This window comes from Tamandua tetradactyla, chromosome 2 (assembly GCF_023851605.1).
Source record: "Tamandua tetradactyla isolate mTamTet1 chromosome 2, mTamTet1.pri, whole genome shotgun sequence".
NCBI lineage: Eukaryota > Metazoa > Chordata > Mammalia > Pilosa > Myrmecophagidae > Tamandua > Tamandua tetradactyla.
Window position 1 is genome coordinate 86,913,009 of NC_135328.1, and position 18,011 is coordinate 86,931,019.

An 18,011-nucleotide genomic window follows, 5' to 3' on the forward strand; every position below is an offset into this window, starting at 1 on the left:
TTTAACTGTAACAATGTTCATGAGATTAACTTGCTCTCCATCACAGGCAGCCATATCCCCTTTTGATGCTTAGTTCCATGTTAGTGGCACTCAAGAACAGAGAGATGCATGGAATTAAAGGCTAAAAGTACTTCTCTTTGCCTGACAACTGCTCTGCCATGCAATCATGCTGAAGCCTCCAACATTAGCTCAGGAACACTCCCTGCATGCAGAAGTCTCTGTCCAACATCCCAAATAGGTGACTGAGCTGTAGTGTACATTGAATTGTCCTCAAACTAAACGATGCTCCTCTCAACCCAATGTAGGGTTTGCAATTCCAAGACTGGGAAATCAGGGCACCTGGTTCACCTGATCTATGCTTCTTCTGTCTCTTTCCTCCTATATCTTTTCTTCTAAATTATTGTGCAATCAGAAGATTTTCATGTATTTCTCTTACATATCTTCCTGAAACTCCTACTACATCAAACTGATCTGAGTCCCCTGACCCAGACAATAAAATGTTCAATAGAGAGACAGGGAGAAAATCCTTTCCCTCCTAGCAATGTCTGACTTTTAAATCTATAGACTTCATTTTAGTTTGAATATCAATTTATAAATATTACCTCTCTCCCTCTCCCTCTCTCTCTCTCTCTCTCTCTCTCTCTCTCTCTCTCTCTCTCTCTCTCTCTCTCTCTCTTTCTGTCTCTCTCTCTCTCTGTCTCTTTGTATTTCTTCTGAACTGTATTTGAGTTGTGTGAACAGAAGTATCATGGGGTTTGTCTTTGGGGGAGAGGGGACGAAGATACCCTTTGGAATTTTTGTCATGTCCTTCCTATTCCTGTGTGAAATAAATTCTTTCCATTAAAAAAAAAGCATAGAAAGCAATCAGAGCAGGTTAAATAAAACCTATGCTACACAAAATATAAGACTGACTGGGGAAGAGTGGCTAAGATTTTTCTTTTAATAAGTGTATTTTGTTTAGTTATGCTATGTTTTTCTTTTAAAATTGATGTTATTAAACATTTCTAGGTTGTAGCTGAAAGGCTGGTTCCTACACAGTAATTACTGGAAAGTACTTATCTAAATTATCAACAACAACAAAACTCCCTCTGAGTTTTGTGAGAATACACAGTATTCTGGGGAGAAAAATATAATCTGAGGAAAAAGTTATGTAAATTTGGAACACAACTATGAATCTATTATATTAAAAAAGAGCTTTATTTCACCCAGCCTTGATTGACACATGATTAAAAGAAAAAAATGAAACAAGGCCCCTACTTTGATCGTACTTTATAGTGTAAAAAGGTTAGCTATCAGAATGACTAGAAAACCAAGATTTCAAAGTGGCCATTATTTAACAGATCATAAATAAAAATGACTGGTTGAAATATTATTTATTTTTCATCGATTTTAATCTCCTCATTAAAAGATTTGGGCCCAGGATTGACCAATTGAAATTGTGTTTTGAAATTTTCCTGCCTACAGGTTTAAGGAATACAGATTTTTACAAGTGATAACATTAAAGAAATGCATGTTTTTGTTTTTGTTTTTAATTTTTTACTTCAGCACAGAGCTGATTAAGAGGGATCCATTTCCCCTGGCTTGTCTGACATGGCAAAGAAGATTTGTATTTACGCAGGATATATTTTAAATAAACTTTTCAATTTTAGAATAATTTTAGGTTTCCAGAAAAATTGCAAAGATAGTAAAGAGTATATCCTAATACTCCACACTCAGTTTCTCCTGCTGTTAACATCTTACATTACCATGGTAACTTTGTTACAACTAATAGACTAATATATACAGCTAAATGGACCAATATATATTTGATTGCAAGTGCCAGAAGATTAAGACAAAGTAATGCTAATGCTGATGATGAAGGTGATAATGATTATGATGATGAGAACTGAATAGTCCAGGAATAATACTGCCCTTTGGCAGGATTGGAACCAGGGCCCAAACACTCTCATAAAGATTCTGTTTTTTTCTTTCAATTTTTTTTTTACCATATTTTGATGCTGTATTCCCTTTGCTTAATTTCATTCAAACAGACATTTCCAACATCGTGAAAGATATCCACAGCAGTTTCAGGTTCACATCTCTATTCTTGACCACCCAGTACACACTGTTCCCAACAGATCTTTAAATGGATCCTCATGGATCTGATTCAGGTCATATGACCCTTCCCGTATCAATCACCACAGGAAACAGAATTTGTGCATGGGCTAAAACAGCAACCGATCCCACCCCGGGATCCAACGGTGGGGGTTAGCTTTCCCAAACAACTTAAAGTAGTTAAGGGAAAGATGCTTCCTACAAGTAAAATTGGGTTGCTGAGAGCAAAATGAAAAGGACACTGCAGCCTGAGATTGCAAAAACATTTGGTTTCTACTATAATATAAGTATATGTCTCAATCTTGGAAGAGTTCTCAAGCATACTAGTCTACAAGCATTTCTAGTCTGAATTGCATCTAGAAAAATGTATGGCTGGACTTTTCTATTTCTGTGGAAATGGTAAGAGAAAACAAATGTTCTTTTCCTTCATGTTGGTTATCTTGCAAGTGGTTATCTCTATTTTTAAATATAAATAAGAAACTGAATTCAGGCTCAATATTTAATAAATGTTTCCCTGACAGCCCATGACAAAAAAAAAATTCCCCGATTCTACCAGAAATATTTTTCAAATATTCTATAAGCACAGTGTTTCATAAGAAGATCAAATAACAACTAGGGACATTTTGAGGATTTTTTTTAGGCTATAAGACATTTCCTTCATGAAAATAACAACAATATTTAATATTTACTGTAGGGTACAAGCACTGTGAAAAATATTTTCCAGAAAAAAATCCTATTATTCAATGCGCAACCATTCAATAATACACAATTATTATCCCCATGCTATGAAGTCAAAGCAGAAAAGTAAATTCTTGAAGACAGCACAGCTAGTAAGTAGTTTTATTAGACATCACTCATGAGTCTCTTCAGATCTTTTGTTTTATATGTTCTAAAGACCTTTGTCCTCCATTGCAGCCCCAGTCACTCTACAGGAATAGCCTCTATGTGCCTTGAGACCAAATTCAAATGGTTCCAGTATTCTAGCTCTTCTCCTCGTGGGCCCAATGCATGACGTTGGCCCTTTGCCCTGGGGTCCTCCATGATACTGAAACCTAGGACACCATGGGATCATTTGATGTCTACACCAAAGTCATCGGGAAGTGGGAAGGACTTTTAACTCTGAAAGTGAACCTTTGACCAACAGGAACCAGAGGAAGGTAATTTCTCTCTTCCTTTCCAGGCATGGACTGTCCCGAGAGGTAGTCATTGATAAGACTTCTTGGGAGATATTCCCGTGACATAAAACATCCAATCAAACTTGATTCCAAGTGGTAGTCAAGCTGAGGCACACACTTATGTATGGGCTCTCTCTCCTTCTCTGACTTCACTCCCTTTTGCCCTCTCTCCTGCTCCCAGGTGTCATGTTCTGAAAAAACTCATTATCACATAAGCCTTAATTCAGGCCCTCCTACTAAGAAATTCCATTTAAGACAGTTAGAAGTAGAATAGCCTTAGAGAGTTGACACTTAGGATGATATAATGAAGCTACATTCCAGTCCAGTCTCACAGCAATAAGGGCTGTATTAAGTGGAGTTGGTGATGAGCTCTGGTATGCTGTGGCGTCTCAATTACTAAGGCTTTCCCCTGGTTAATCTGGATAGGTACAGATTGCAATGGTTGTGTGCTCAAGCTATATGGGGGCCCTGACAAATTATAATGACTCTGGATTGAGATGGACTTGGTAATGATATTGGACTTTTAAATGGAAAGTTATAGGTTTAGAGAAGCCAATTGCCAACTTGAGGCAATCTTGAAAGCCAGAGGATCTCTCTGACTGCATTTAAGGGAAATCTTACCTCTACTTACATTAGTAAAACTTAGGATAGGGGTGGTAAATCAGACACTCAATGTGTTACTGCAGATCATCTAAACCTCACCTACCTCTGGAATCTTGTTCCAGTCCAAGCTAATGTTGTGATAACCCACTTTGTGAGAACTCCAACCAGCTTCATCAGGTACAACCCAAAATTGGATGCTCTGAACACCACTGCCCCCTGCCTTGGAGTACCCCATTCCCTGAAGAATGAGACGCTCGCTCTGATGTCTGTTCAGCACCCATACACATGCAAGCCAGAAATACAGGGGGAATAACACTTCAGGAGATGGATTTCCATCAATAATAGAGGAAACCAGAGAATCATTTTTTTTCCTAGTTCTTCCCTATGAATAAGTGTCCTGAGAAGTACTTGTTTATTCTACCTCTTGGAAGATAACCGTGAGTTTGAGACCAGCTTGACACTTAGTGTTGATCAATTAAAAAACTCATATATTAACTCTCCTCTCCCTCTATCCCTGCTTCCCTTTTTCCTCACCCCTCTTTTCTAATAAAGTAATTGTGCTAAAACCTTTGCCTCAGGCTCTGCTTCCTGGGGAACCCAGTCTAAGATAGAAAAGTAGCTATGAGTTCAGACCATGCAGTCTGATCTTTAACCTGCTTTTAACAGCTCTGCAATACTATCATCTCTGAGTACTTCAAATGTCAATAACCAGCCCTCCATTTGCTCCTGTGGCTTATGCATAAATAAACTAAATAATTACACCACTTTATGTTTTTTCTATGTTGCATATATTTTTCTCAAGAATCGCTATGTCTCTGAGAAATTAGATATTATGGTCTTTAAGATCAGGTTGTCATCTGCTAATTAAATGCTACTCATCAATTCTCTGTGGTAATTTTATTAGTATAGCCCATTAAGAATTAAACTGAAACCACCATAAACATTCAACTTAAGATTAATTGCAACTATTTTGCCTCAGCAAGATATGCAAACTCTGTTCATTGTCAGTCAGTATGTTGATGGCACTAAAATATCCCTAAGGATTTTAGAGCAAAACATCTCTAAAATGCTTTTTAAAATAAACTGTGTTTCTGAAGATTAAGAGGAGAAAGAAGAGAGAAAATAATAAAAGGAAAAGTTAGGATACCTGTAGACCTGGAATTAATTCTATCAGTTGCTAAGAAAGAGAAAAAGGGAATTGTCTTAAGATAAGACATTTTTAATAGAATACACTAACAAAGCATTTTTAAAAACGGGCATCTGTTATAACACCAAAATATTTTTCACACATTTTTTGTATGTTTGTTTGTACCAAACCAAGTGCTAAAAATTATTTGTGGTACATTTGAACAAAAATACATGCACCCACATAGACACATACAAACAAGGATAATAACAGACAAAAGACAAATAATTCTAAGCTTAGCAATCAGGACAAAATGGAAATATATTTTTTGTCATCTGGGAGATGGAGCTACTAGAAGAGAGGAAATTCAGTTTTATTTCCTTCTTCAGACCATATGTTCAATAAGGAATATATACTGGCAAGTTTTAGGTCCAGGACTTTAAACAGAAAAATCAATGATGTTGTCACTGACCATTTTATTACAAATATTTGGTTATTTAAAAATGAGCCAAAGACACCTTCAAAATCCACCAATTACTTTATTACAATGGGAAAAAATATCTTTGCAGATGAAGTTATCAAGAGTTAATATTTCAGACTTTTTTAAAAAATTAATTTAAATCATTGTTACTAAAACATATCTTCTGATGCTGGCCTTATCCCCTGAAGTTAATTTACATAAAACAGGTACAGATATGTAGAGAGGTCATACAAGGAGGGAAGTGATCTGACATATATTTCTATATTCTGTGGTGACCTATCTATCTATGTGTTACTTGTTTATTTATTTTATTAAAAGGATTGAGAATGCTATCTCTTTTGGAGGGGCTCTGCAATACAGGAAACATAGTCAAACCTAACCTCAGGCATTTAATAGTTATGTAACCTTAAACATATTGGATTTCTCACTGTGCCTCATCTTCTCCAAATACAAAAATAAAATAACACCATCTATTTAATGTGCCACAAAAGCAGATAACAAATATACTGCCTTACTTCGCTCTCCTTTTAATTCTAGGTCTATGGCAGTTAAGACAATGCTACCTGCTCAGAAATCAAGTCCATTGACACTCTCCTTAGAAGATTAGAACTAGTTTTAGTACATTCAAGAGATTAACAACTAAATTAAGAAGAGGAAAGGCAGAGAAGAGGAGGAGGAAAAAAATGAGAAAAATAATAGATAACTATTGTTAAAATTACTCAATTCATGTGGTAGAATACAATATATATCCCAAATTACGTATGTTCTTAATCTTAATCTGCCTTCTCGTGGGTGTGACCCCATTATAAATAGTATTTCTTGAAGATGTTACTTTAGTTAAGGTGTATCCCAACTGAATGAGGGGAGCCCTTAATCCAGAATGCAGGAGTCTTTAATAAACAATAGAAATTCAGATATAGAAGACCACAAGGCGGAGCCAGAAGATGGATGTCAATAGAACTTGGGAAAGAAAGGAAAGGACATCACAATACAACATGAGGCAGGGACGCGAGCCAATGAAGTCCAAGGATCACTGGCACCCAATATCAGAATGCTACAGCCTTTGGGGAGCAAGTATTTACCTTTCTGATACCTCAATTTTGGACTTATCCTAGACTCAAAACCATGAGCCAATAAATTCCTATTGTTTATGACCCACTGCATGGTATTTGTGACAGCAGCCTGGCAGGAGGAGGTAGAGGAAGAGGAAGAAAAGAAGAAATGGGGAAAACACCATGCAGTGAGATAGTTAAGTAAAGCACTAATACTACAAACGTTTCACCTAAAGAAATAGAGCTCATTTGCAGGTACAAGTATCTGTCAATCAGAGCTTACTTATTCTAGCATTTCACACTATAAATATTATTAGTTTCTGCCCAATTTCTCTTCAGTCATTCCTATGGGAAAAGTCTTTGTAAACTAATTGATATCACTAGGTGTTAAGAAGAACAATGAGCACAAGACAGTACAAATAAATAAGGTGGATGCTATTTCATCACATTTCTGTATTTGATTACAATTTGAATTATGCGTTTTAAAAAGGGCACTAAGTCATTCTTCTCAACCGTTAAAAGATGTTCCTCTTCCTATATCCCCTTAGCATCTTTTTCATTTATCATTTCATTTAGCATCCCCTTTTTTCATTTATCGTCTAGACATTAATATTTCCATGCATTATTATCTTTCTACTCAGCATTTTGCTAATTTCCTCAATGGACGTTTTCTGGTTTATGCACGAGGGTTAAATCATTACACTTTTAAAATTGATATATTTTCTTTATCATTAAATGAATTTCTTCTTTGGGTATGATAGTGAATTGCTCTATAATTTAAATGTTTAGTTTTGCTTGTATTTGAATACTTAAAATTAAATTTTCAAGATACAGGCATACCTTGAATATATTATAGCTTTAGTTCCAGACCACTGCAATAAAGTGCATATTGCAATAAAGCAAACCACATTAATTTTTTTGTTTCCCAGTGCATATACATGTTACGCTTAATACTATACTGTAGTCTATTTCATAATGGCTTTACCTCTTCAAAAACAGTGTACACACCTTAATTTTAAAATACCTTATTGCTAGAAAAATGCTAACCATCATCTGAGCCTTCAGCAAATCAAAATCCTTCTGCTGGTGAAGGGCCTTTCCTTGGTGTTGATGGCTGTTTACTGATCAGAATGGTGGTTTCTGAAGGTTGGAGTGACTGTGGCAATTTCTTAAAATAAGACAATATGGAAGTTTGCAGAATTGGTAGAATTTTCCTTTCATGCAATATTTTTCTGTAGCATGAGATGCTGCTTGATAGTATTTTACCCACATCAGAACTCTTTAAAAATTAGAAACAACCCTCTCAAACTTACTGCTACATTAGCAGGTAAGTTTATGAAATATTCTAAACCCACTGTTGTCATTTCAACGAATGTTCACAGCATCTTCACCAGGGGTAGCTTCCATCTCAAGAAACCACTTTCTTTGCTCAGCCATAAGAAGCAACTCCTCATCCATTAGTTTTATCAGGAGGTTGCAGTGATTCGGTCACTTCTTTAGGCTTCACTTCTAATTCTAGTTCTCTTGCTGTTTCTACCACATCTGTCGCAACCTCCACTGAAGTATTGGACCACTCAAAGTTACCCATGAGGACTGGCGGTAACTTTTTCCAAACTCCTGTTAATGTTGATATTTTGACCTCCTCCCTTGTATCATGAATGTTATTCATGGCTTTAGAATGATGAATCCTTTCCAGAAGGTTTTCAAATGACTTTGCTCAGATCCGTCAGAGGAATCACTATGTACGACAGCCCTACAGCATGTATTTCTTAATTAATAATCCTTGAAAGTCTAAATGACTCCTTGATCCATGGGCTGCAGAATGGATGTTGTGTTAGTAGGCATGAAAACAACATTAATCTCATTGTACATCTCCATCAGGACTCTTGGGTGACCAAGTGCATTGTCAATAAGCAGTTATATTGCCAAAGGAATCTTTTTTTCTGAACAGTAGATTTTATCTGAACATGGGGCTTAAAATAGTCAGTAAACCATGTTGTAAATTGATGTGCTATCATTCAGGCTCAATTGTTACTTTTAAAGAGCACAAGTACAGTGGATTTAGCATAATTCTTAAGGGCCCTAGAATTTTTGGAATGGGGAAAGTGCATTCATTGGCTTCAGCTTAAAGTCACCAGCTGCATTAGCCCCTAAGAAGAGAGTCAGTGTGTCCTTTGATGCTTTGAAGCCGGTCATTGTCTTCTCCCTCTAGTTATGAAAGTCCTGCATGGTGTTTCCTTCCAATAGAAGACTGCTTTGTCTACACTGAACACCTGTTATTTAGTGTAGCCACCTTTTTCAATTTTCTTAGCTAGATCTTCTGGATAACTTACTGCACCATCTGTATCAGTAGACATCTACTTGCTGCTTCACTTCACATTGATGTTATGGAGATGGCTTCTTTCCTTAAGTCTTAAGAACCAATCTCTGCTAGCTTTACATTTGTCTTCTGAAGCTTCCTCATTTCTTTCAACCTTCAAAGAATTGAACAGAACTAGGGCCTTGCTCTGACTTAGCTTTTGACTTAAGGGACTATTATGACTGGTTTGATCTTCTGTCCAGACCATTCAAACTTTCTGTCAGCACTGAGATTGTTCCACTTCTTAATAATTTGTGTGTTCGCTAGAGTAGCACTTTCAATTTCCTTCAGGAGCTTGTCTTTTATATTCACAACCTGTCTAATTATTTGGCACAAAAGACCAACCTTTCAACCTATCTCAGCTTTTGACATACCTTCTTCACTAAGTTTCATGATTTCTAGCTTTTGATTTAAAATGAGAGACAGGCATTTCTTCCTTTCACTTGAACACTTGGAGGCCATTATGATGTTATTAATTAGCTTTGTATCAATATTATTGCATCTCAGGGAATAGGGAGGGCCAAGGAGAGGAAAAGAGATGGGAAACAGTCAGTTGGGGGAACAGTCAGAACACCCAAAACATGTATCAATTAAGTTTGCCATCTTACATGGGAGAAGTTCCTGGTGTTCTCCCTCCACCCCAATTACAATAGTAACATCACAGATCAGAGATCACCATAACAGATAAAATAATAATAATAATAATCAATTTTAAATTTTGTGAAAATTTCTAAAATGTGATGCAGAGAGACAAAGTGAACTCATGTTGTTGGTGAAATGGTGCCAACAGTCTTGTTCAACTCAGGGGTGCCACAAACCTTCAATTTATAAGAATTGCAATATCTGCAAAGCCCAATAAAGTGAGGCACAAAAGGAAGTGTACCTATATTAAAGCATAAAAGTATCTTTTATATGACCACTAATATTAAACCAAAGTAGTGTTTAAAATATAATTAAATTTCTTTATATTTTTCCTGTACTAATATATCCTTTTATATTAAACTTTATTAGGTGTACCAGGAAACAGAAATTCTAGGAACTGTATTGAGCTGTCATGAAGAAAATCTAGAATTCATAAGAGTGTTATTATTATTCATTGAGGATTCCTTTAGATGGCAATTAGTACCAGTATTCAGAAATACCTCCAGAGTAAGGAATTTGGCCTGAATGGGAGACAGGTTGCAAAAAGAATTCCAATAGTTGACTTTTGCTATTTATACCTTTCAGGCACTGGAACCTGAGAATTGTATATAAGAATTAGGTAAGGATATAATATAAATCCTTTTACCTGAAACTAATGCTCATTCCCAATGGTTCAATTGAAGAATCACTTAATTTCCAGTGTTAGAAAGAGCCCTCAAATTATAAACGTTATTTTCATTTTTCCCATGTTATTTATGGAGTCTTGACTAAGGAAACAGCTTAAGTATGATCTGAAATTAATCATTTTGAGATTGAAATTTCATTACTAGTGTCAATTTTAAGTTAAGAAACTATAATATCCAACTGATTTGGCTTTGGCTGAATAGTTACTAATTGACATTGCCTGCCAGGAAATGAGATAACTTTATGAAAAAAATGAACTATGTGCTTTAAGTTCTTATAGCTTTGATTTCAACATCCAGCTGTGACATCATATCTTACCAGGCATTTTCTCTGCCTTGATAAATGGGTATTCATACAAGTCCTATCACAGCTCACAGTTTTAATACATAAGGACTCATATAGAATTGCTTGATATGTAAATTACCTGAAATAAAAAAGTAGAAAGAATATTTAAATGATAAATGTTACTTTGGGAATATACTACCAGGAATCTAAAAATAGCTTAGCTTGATTTTTTTAAACCTAAATTTTTTGAACATAAAAAAGTAGAGGAAATATGTAGCCATATTTAAGGACTTTTAAAATCACGTACTTCCAAGGTTATGATTATTTGGTTTAATATAACTAATAGGTCTGATACAGAATGTGTGTGTGTATGTGTGTGTGTGTGTGTGTGTGTGTGTGTGTGAACACAATTAAGACATGGAAGCCAGAATTAGCTGTTCTATTTTCTGAACATTTTCTTCTCGACTGCTATAAACATCTCTAGGTATTTAACTTTCAACTTATCTGGACCTGCTGCCCACATATTGTTGCATTAGTCCATTATAGTCTTTTAAAAATTTCAAGTCCTTCTAATAAGAAATACTCGAATTTGTGATGCTGATTTTTTTCCCTGGCTCATGTTCTCTGCCATGCTCATTGCCCCGTCTCCTAGCTAGATCACATTAATTCTTGGAAAAGATGGTTCCTGTATCATCAAGGAGGTTATCAAGTCATCAGTATTTTAAGCTCTAAATGATAAAGTAGTCCTCAACGTCTCCTTCACTCATTCTTAACCTCATTGAGCCATCATTCTCCTCATCTGTAAAAATGAAGATATTAATATATATTCTTTTGGTTATGGGCAGTCGGTTACTTATGTGTGTTAGTTAAGAGAGTCTAGGTTATCTGGCACTAGCAATCCCAGCATACATTATCTTATAACAGTAAGATGCATTTCTCATTCATGCTATATTTCTGTTGTGAATTAGCTGGAGGTTTCACTCTCATAAGACTGAAGAATGATCCCAGAGCTTTCAGTATTGCACAGCAGCTGGAGGCTTTATTGCACATTGTCCTCACCAAGTCTATCTGGTGCCTCCATTTACTGGAACGTTGCTGGTAACTGTGTCGGGAAAAGAGAAGACAACGGATCATGCTTCAGCTTCAAAGACTGTTTCTCACATTAATTATTTTCTGGGAAGCAAGTCATATAGTGATGTCTAATTACTATGAGTGGAGAAAATGCATAACTGCTATTTGTAAAGAAGATCTGTATAAATTTGATGTAAAACACTAATAAGCATAAGTAAAATTTATAATTTAACAATAATCCATAGTAAACCCTAATAATCTCAGCTATTACAAAACGCTTTCTCTTTCATTCATTGAATAAAATTTCATTGAACATTTATTTTCCTCCTAAATACTTAGGTATTAGGAATACTTGGATACAATAAAAGAAAATTTCAGAACTTGAGAAACCTATTGTCAATGTGAATGGGAAAATTGTGAGCAAGGAGAAGTATGCTAGTTTTTAATCACCCTTTCCAAATCATTTTATCATGCTTTTTTGTTCTCCATAATCTATTTACAACTTTCTCATTAAAAGCGGTACCTGAAGTTCCGGGAAGATGGTGGAATAGGAAAGGTTGAGTTCAGCCATGCTCCAAAGAACAGCTAAAGAAGGGACTGAAGGTGACTGGAATGGTGATTCCAGGATATAAGTGACCTGGGAGGGTCTTCTATACCACAAAGGGAGGCCCTAGTTACAAAAGCTGAAGAACTGAGATGCAGAGAACCGGAGACCATTAGGCTAGTGCAAACAGCCTAATGTAACCCTGTTCTAGTTTGCTAGCTGCAGGAATGCAATATACTGAAAATGGAGTGGCCTTTAAAAAGGGGAATTTAATAAATTGCTACTTTACAGTTCAAAGGCCGAGAAAATGTCCCAATTAAAACAAGTCTATAGAAATGTCCAATTTAAGGCATCCAGGGAAAGATACCTTGGTTCAAGAAGGCCGATGAAGTTAAGATTTTCTCTCTCAAGTGAGAAGGTACATGGCTAACACAGTCAGGGCTTCTCTCTCATCTGGAAGGTCACATGGTGAACACGGCGTCATCTGCTAACTTTCTCTCCTGGCTTCCGGTTTCATGACGCTCCCCGGGAGGCATTTTCCATCTTCATCTCCAAAGGTCACTGGCTGGTGGACTCTGCTTCTCATGGCTATGTCATTCTGCTCTGCTCTCTCTGAATCTCCCATCCTCCAAAAAGTTTCCTCTTTTATTGGACTTCAGAAACTAATCAAGACCCACCCGAATGGGTGGAGACATATCGTCACCTAATCCAGTTTAACAACCACTATCGATTACATCACATCTCCAGGGATATGATCTAATTACAGTTTCAAACATACAGTATTGAAAAGGGATTATTCTGACTTTATGAAATGGGATTTAGATTAAAACATGGTTTTTCTAGGGGACATATATCCTTTTAAACCAGCACAACCCCTTTCCAAATGGAAGCCCAGAGCCCTCAGGAGTGCACTGACAGGGAAACAGGGACTAGGAAGTAAGCCAAACCACCTTCCTTGAATGTGTTACCCTCATAGATGCCGCCCCCACCCCCAACCCACAACTCATCCTACACTGCATGCACCTGAACCCCACCACTCACCCCCATACTCCAAATGCCTCACCCCCAATGCCCCCTGCAAGTCTCTGCCCCATACCCCTGCCCTGAGCAAGGACACACCTGCCCCAGGCCAACCCGCCTCTCCAGCACAAGCACGCAGTCTCACTCCGCCCCTCCCAAGACCCGCCCACCCATGCCCAGCCCTTCAACTCCCACCTCCCCATCCCTGCCCCTGGGCATCAAAGCTGTGAGTGCTCACCTTCATACCAAGGCTACACCTGCCCCCAGCTGATACAGTCATGCAACCCCCACCCCATCCTCCCTGAGCTCTGCATACTCATGCGTCAGTTTACAGTCCTCCAAGATCCACGTCCACTCACGTGTGCATCCCCATCCTGTCTCCCAGCTCTAGGCAAGCACTAACCTGTGCATCAAGGCCATGCCCACCCCCAGCCCAAGTGGGCACAATACGGGGCCCTGCCTCTGAGCTCTGCGAACATGCAACCAGGGCCCTCGTCCCCTAGACCAGCACATGCGCACAGCCACATCCAAACTGCCGGGTACCCATGTCTTCGTGCACTGACCACTTGACCCCTGCAACACAAACCTCTGCCCAGCACATGTGCACCTTTGCCCCACCCCCTGGCACAAATGCCCAGTTTCCACACCTAGCAGGTGCTCTCTTGCGCATCTGTGCTATATAGTCCCCACCCTGCACACATGTCCTCCCCTGCAACTCCTGAACCTGTGCACCTGTGCCAGGGCACTGCCCACCTAACATTTTTCTCTGACCTGTATCCTGCAACCCCATGACCTGTGCCCCACCCCTATACACTCCCACATCCTCATCTCATCCCAGGTCCTCTCAACCCCTTCCCCCATGCAAGGACACACTTGTACCCTGCCCTTCCTGTGCCCCAACCTCTGTGCCCTATACCCCACACCCTGATACCCAAGACCCCCATGCACCACGGACCCACCCACCTCCTGCCTGTGCACCAGCCTCTGTGCATCCACACAGTACTTCCCATCTGTCCCCTGCCACGCCCTCCCTCTATGCCCCCCATGCTGCACCATGCTCCTGCGCTCCAAGTCCTGCCTGAGCTGCACCACACCTCCGTGGCCCCTGAAAAATACCCTCACAACCCTGCACCCTGCATCCCATGCTCACAGTCACCAGTGTAGTTTCTGCAACCTGTGCCAACAAGTTACCTGCACCACAACCCATCACCACACTGTTGAGTCCTGCCCCATGCCCCACATCATGCTCACATCTATCCCACAAATACAAAGCTTTAGACTACTGAAGGAAATCAACTTCCAGAGTAACCATATCAAGATATTTGCATGCCTCAAAGATAACAGAAGATCACTAAGCATATGAAGATGCAGACAGATATAGCCCAGCCAAATGACCAAATTAAAACACCAGAAGATACAGACTTTGGAACAACTAATCAGAGTTGTTAATATAACTCTACTAAATAAAATCAATGGGATGGCTAATGACATAAAGGAGACCAACAAGACACTAGAAGAGGAATTTGAAAGAATAAATTAAAAAATAGTAGGTGCTGTAGACCAAATTAAAATATTCTAGAAACAAACAACAACAGATTTGAAGGGGCAGAAGAAAGAATAAGCAAACTGGAAGACAGGGCAATTGATTTCAAAGACACAGAAGAGCAAATAGCAAAAGATGGAAATTTTAAAATTGTATCTCAGAGAAATGGTAAATAAAACAAAATGCACAAATATAAGAATCATTGGTGTCCCAGCAGGAAAAGAATAAAGGGCTAGGAAGATTAGTTGAGGACATGATAGGAGAAAACTTCCCAATCCTTATAAAGGACATATATATGCAAATCAAAGAAACCCAAGGAACTCCAAACAGAATAAATCCAAATAGTCCTTCCCCAAGACATATACTAATCAAACTATGAAATGTTGAAGGGAAGCAACAAATCCTGAAAGCAGCAAGAGAAAGACAATCTACTACATACAAGGGAAACCACATATGACTGAGTTCAGACTACTCAACGGGCACTATGGAGGTGAAAAGGCAGTGGTATGATATATTTAAGATCCTGAAAGAGAAAAACTCCAAGCCAAGAATTCTGTACCCAGCCAAATTGTTCTTGAAAACTGAGGGAGAGATTCAATTTTTCACAAACAAACAAATGCGGAAAGAATTTTTAACAAGAGAGCACCTCTACAAGAAATACTAAAGGAAGCTCTGCCATCTAAAAAAAGACAGGAGTGGGAGGTCTGGAGGAGGGCAAAAAGTTGAAAAGTACTAGTAAGGGCAAGTTAAGGGATAAAAAGAGAAAGAGAGAAAACAATGTATAGATCTGACAAATAAAATCCAAAGGATAAGATGGTGGATCCAAGAAACGTCTTTACAGTCAAAACTTTGAATGTTAATGATCTAAACTTACCAATTAAAAGGTAGAGACTGCCAGAATGGATTAAAAAATATAATCCATCCCTATTCTGCTTACAAGAGGCTCATCTTAGACACAAAGATATAAATAGATTGAAAGTGAAAGAATGGAAAAATATGTTCCACACAAACTGTAACCAAAAGAAAACAGGAATAGCTATACTAGCATCAGAAAAAATAGACTTTAATGTAAACATATCATAAGAGATAAAGGAGCACATTATATCAATAAAAAGAACAATTCACCAAAAATAAATCACAATCATAAATGTTTATGTTCCCAATCAAGGAGCTCCAAAGTACATGGGACAAACACTGGCAGAACTGAAGAGAGCAATAGATGTTTCAACAATAACAGTAAGAAACTTCAAAACACCACTTTCCTCTATAGATAGAACAACCAGACAGAAGATCAACAAGGAAATACAGAAGATAAACAATTTGATAATCAATTAGACCTAACAAACATAGTTAGGTCATTACACCCCTGAACACCAAAATACACATTCTTCTCTAGTCCTCATGGAACATTCTCCAGTATATATATGGTCTATATACTGGGTCACAAAACTGGTCTTTATAAATTTAAAAACATTGAAATTATTTGAAGCACTTTCTCTGATCACAGTGGAATGAAGTTGGAAATCAATAACCACCAAGAATGAGAACTTTCACAAATAAATAGAGGTTAGATACCAAACTCTTAAACAACAAGTGAGTCAAAGAAAAATTTGCTGGAGAAAGCAGTAACTCTCTGGAGACAAATGAAAATGAGAATAAAATATATCAGAACTCATAGGATGTGGCAAAGGTTGTACTGAGAGGGAAATTTATTGCCTTTATTAAAAAAGAAGAAAGAGCAAAAATTGAGGACTTAACTGCTCAACTAGAGGAACTTGAGAAAGAAGAGCAAATTAACCCCAAAACAAATAGAAGAAGAGAAATAACAATGATTAAAGCAAATTAAATGAATGAGAGAACAAAAGAACAATAGAAAGAATAATTTTTTTTAAGTTGGTTCTTCGAGAAAATCAATAAAATCAATGGACCACTAGCAAGGCGAATAAAGAAAACAAAAGAGGGAGGATGCAAATAAACAAGATCCGAAATGAGAGGGGTGCATTACCACAGACACTGAAGAAATAAAAAAAAATCATGAGGATACTATGAACAACTATATACCAACAAACTGGACAACTTAGATGAAATGGACACATTTCTAGAAACACATGGACAAGCTACACTGACTCAGAAGAAATAGAAGATCTCAACAAGCCAATCACAAGTAAATAGTTCAACACAGTCATCAAAAATCTTCCTACAGAGAAAAGATCAATGACCAGTTGACTTCACAGGAGAATTTTATCAAACATTACAAAAAGAACGAACACAAATATTGCTCAAAGTATTCCAAAAACATTTGAGAAAGAGGAAAACTACCTAACTCATTTTATGAGCTAATAGCACATTAATATTAAAACCAGGTAAAGGTGCTATAAGAGAGAAGAACTACAGGCCAATCTCCCTAATGAACATAAATATAAACCTTCTCAAATAGAATCGAACAACACATTAAAATAGTTATACACCATGACCAAGTGGAGTTTATACCAGGAGTTTAAGGATTGTTCAATATAAGAAAATCAATTAATGTAATACAGCACATTAAGAAATCAAAAGAGAAAATCACATGATCATTTCAAATGATGCTGAAAAAGCATTTGACAAAAATCAACATCCTTTTCTGTTAAAAGCATCTCTAAAGGTAGGAATCAAAGATAACTTCCTCAATATTGTAAAGGGCATATATGAAATACCCTAGCTGGCATCGTACTCAGTGGCGAGAGACAGAAATCTTTCCCCCTAAGATTAGCAACAAGACAAGGATGCCCTCTGTCACCATTATTATTCAACATTGTACTAGAAGTTCTAGCTAGAGCAATCAGGCAGGAAAAAGAAAAAAAAGTCATCCCAATTGGAAAGGAAGTGAAACTTTCATTATTTTCAGACCACATGATACTATATTTGGAAAATCCTGAGAAACCCACAACAAAATTCATTGAGCTAATAAATTCAGCAAGATGGCAGGATATAAAATTAATGTGCAAAAATCAGTAATATTTGTATACACATGCAATGACACAACTGACAAGTGAATTAAGGAAAAAATTCCATTCAAAATAGCAATTAAAACAATCAAGTTCCTAGGAATGAACATAACTAGGGATGTAAATGACTTATATACAGAAAACTACATGACATTACTCAAAAAAACCAAAGATCTAAATAGGTGGAAAGACATTTCCTGCTCATGGATAGGAAGCTTAAATGTAGTTAAGATGTCACATCTACCCAAATTGATCTACAAATTGAATGAAGTACCAATCAAGTTTCCAACGACCTACTTTGAAGACTTGGAGAAGCTAGTTACTAAATTCATCTGGAAGGGAAAG

The 18,011-nt window shown here is 37.4% G+C and overlaps 1 long non-coding RNA gene across 2 annotated transcripts in view; it reads right to left on the reverse strand.

Annotated features, from left to right (window-relative positions):
* LOC143673543 (uncharacterized) overlaps positions 1–18,011 on the reverse strand; it is a 52,105-nt gene that overhangs the window by 12,464 nt on the left and 21,630 nt on the right. The window contains exon 3 of one of the 2 annotated variants that reach the window (XR_013170432.1): positions 11,497–11,603. The exons of the other annotated variant lie outside the window; for it this stretch is intronic. This is a non-coding gene — a long non-coding RNA (uncharacterized LOC143673543). Of the gene's footprint in view, positions 1–11,496; positions 11,604–18,011 lie in introns of those variants that run through there. 2 annotated transcript variants of the gene reach the window in all.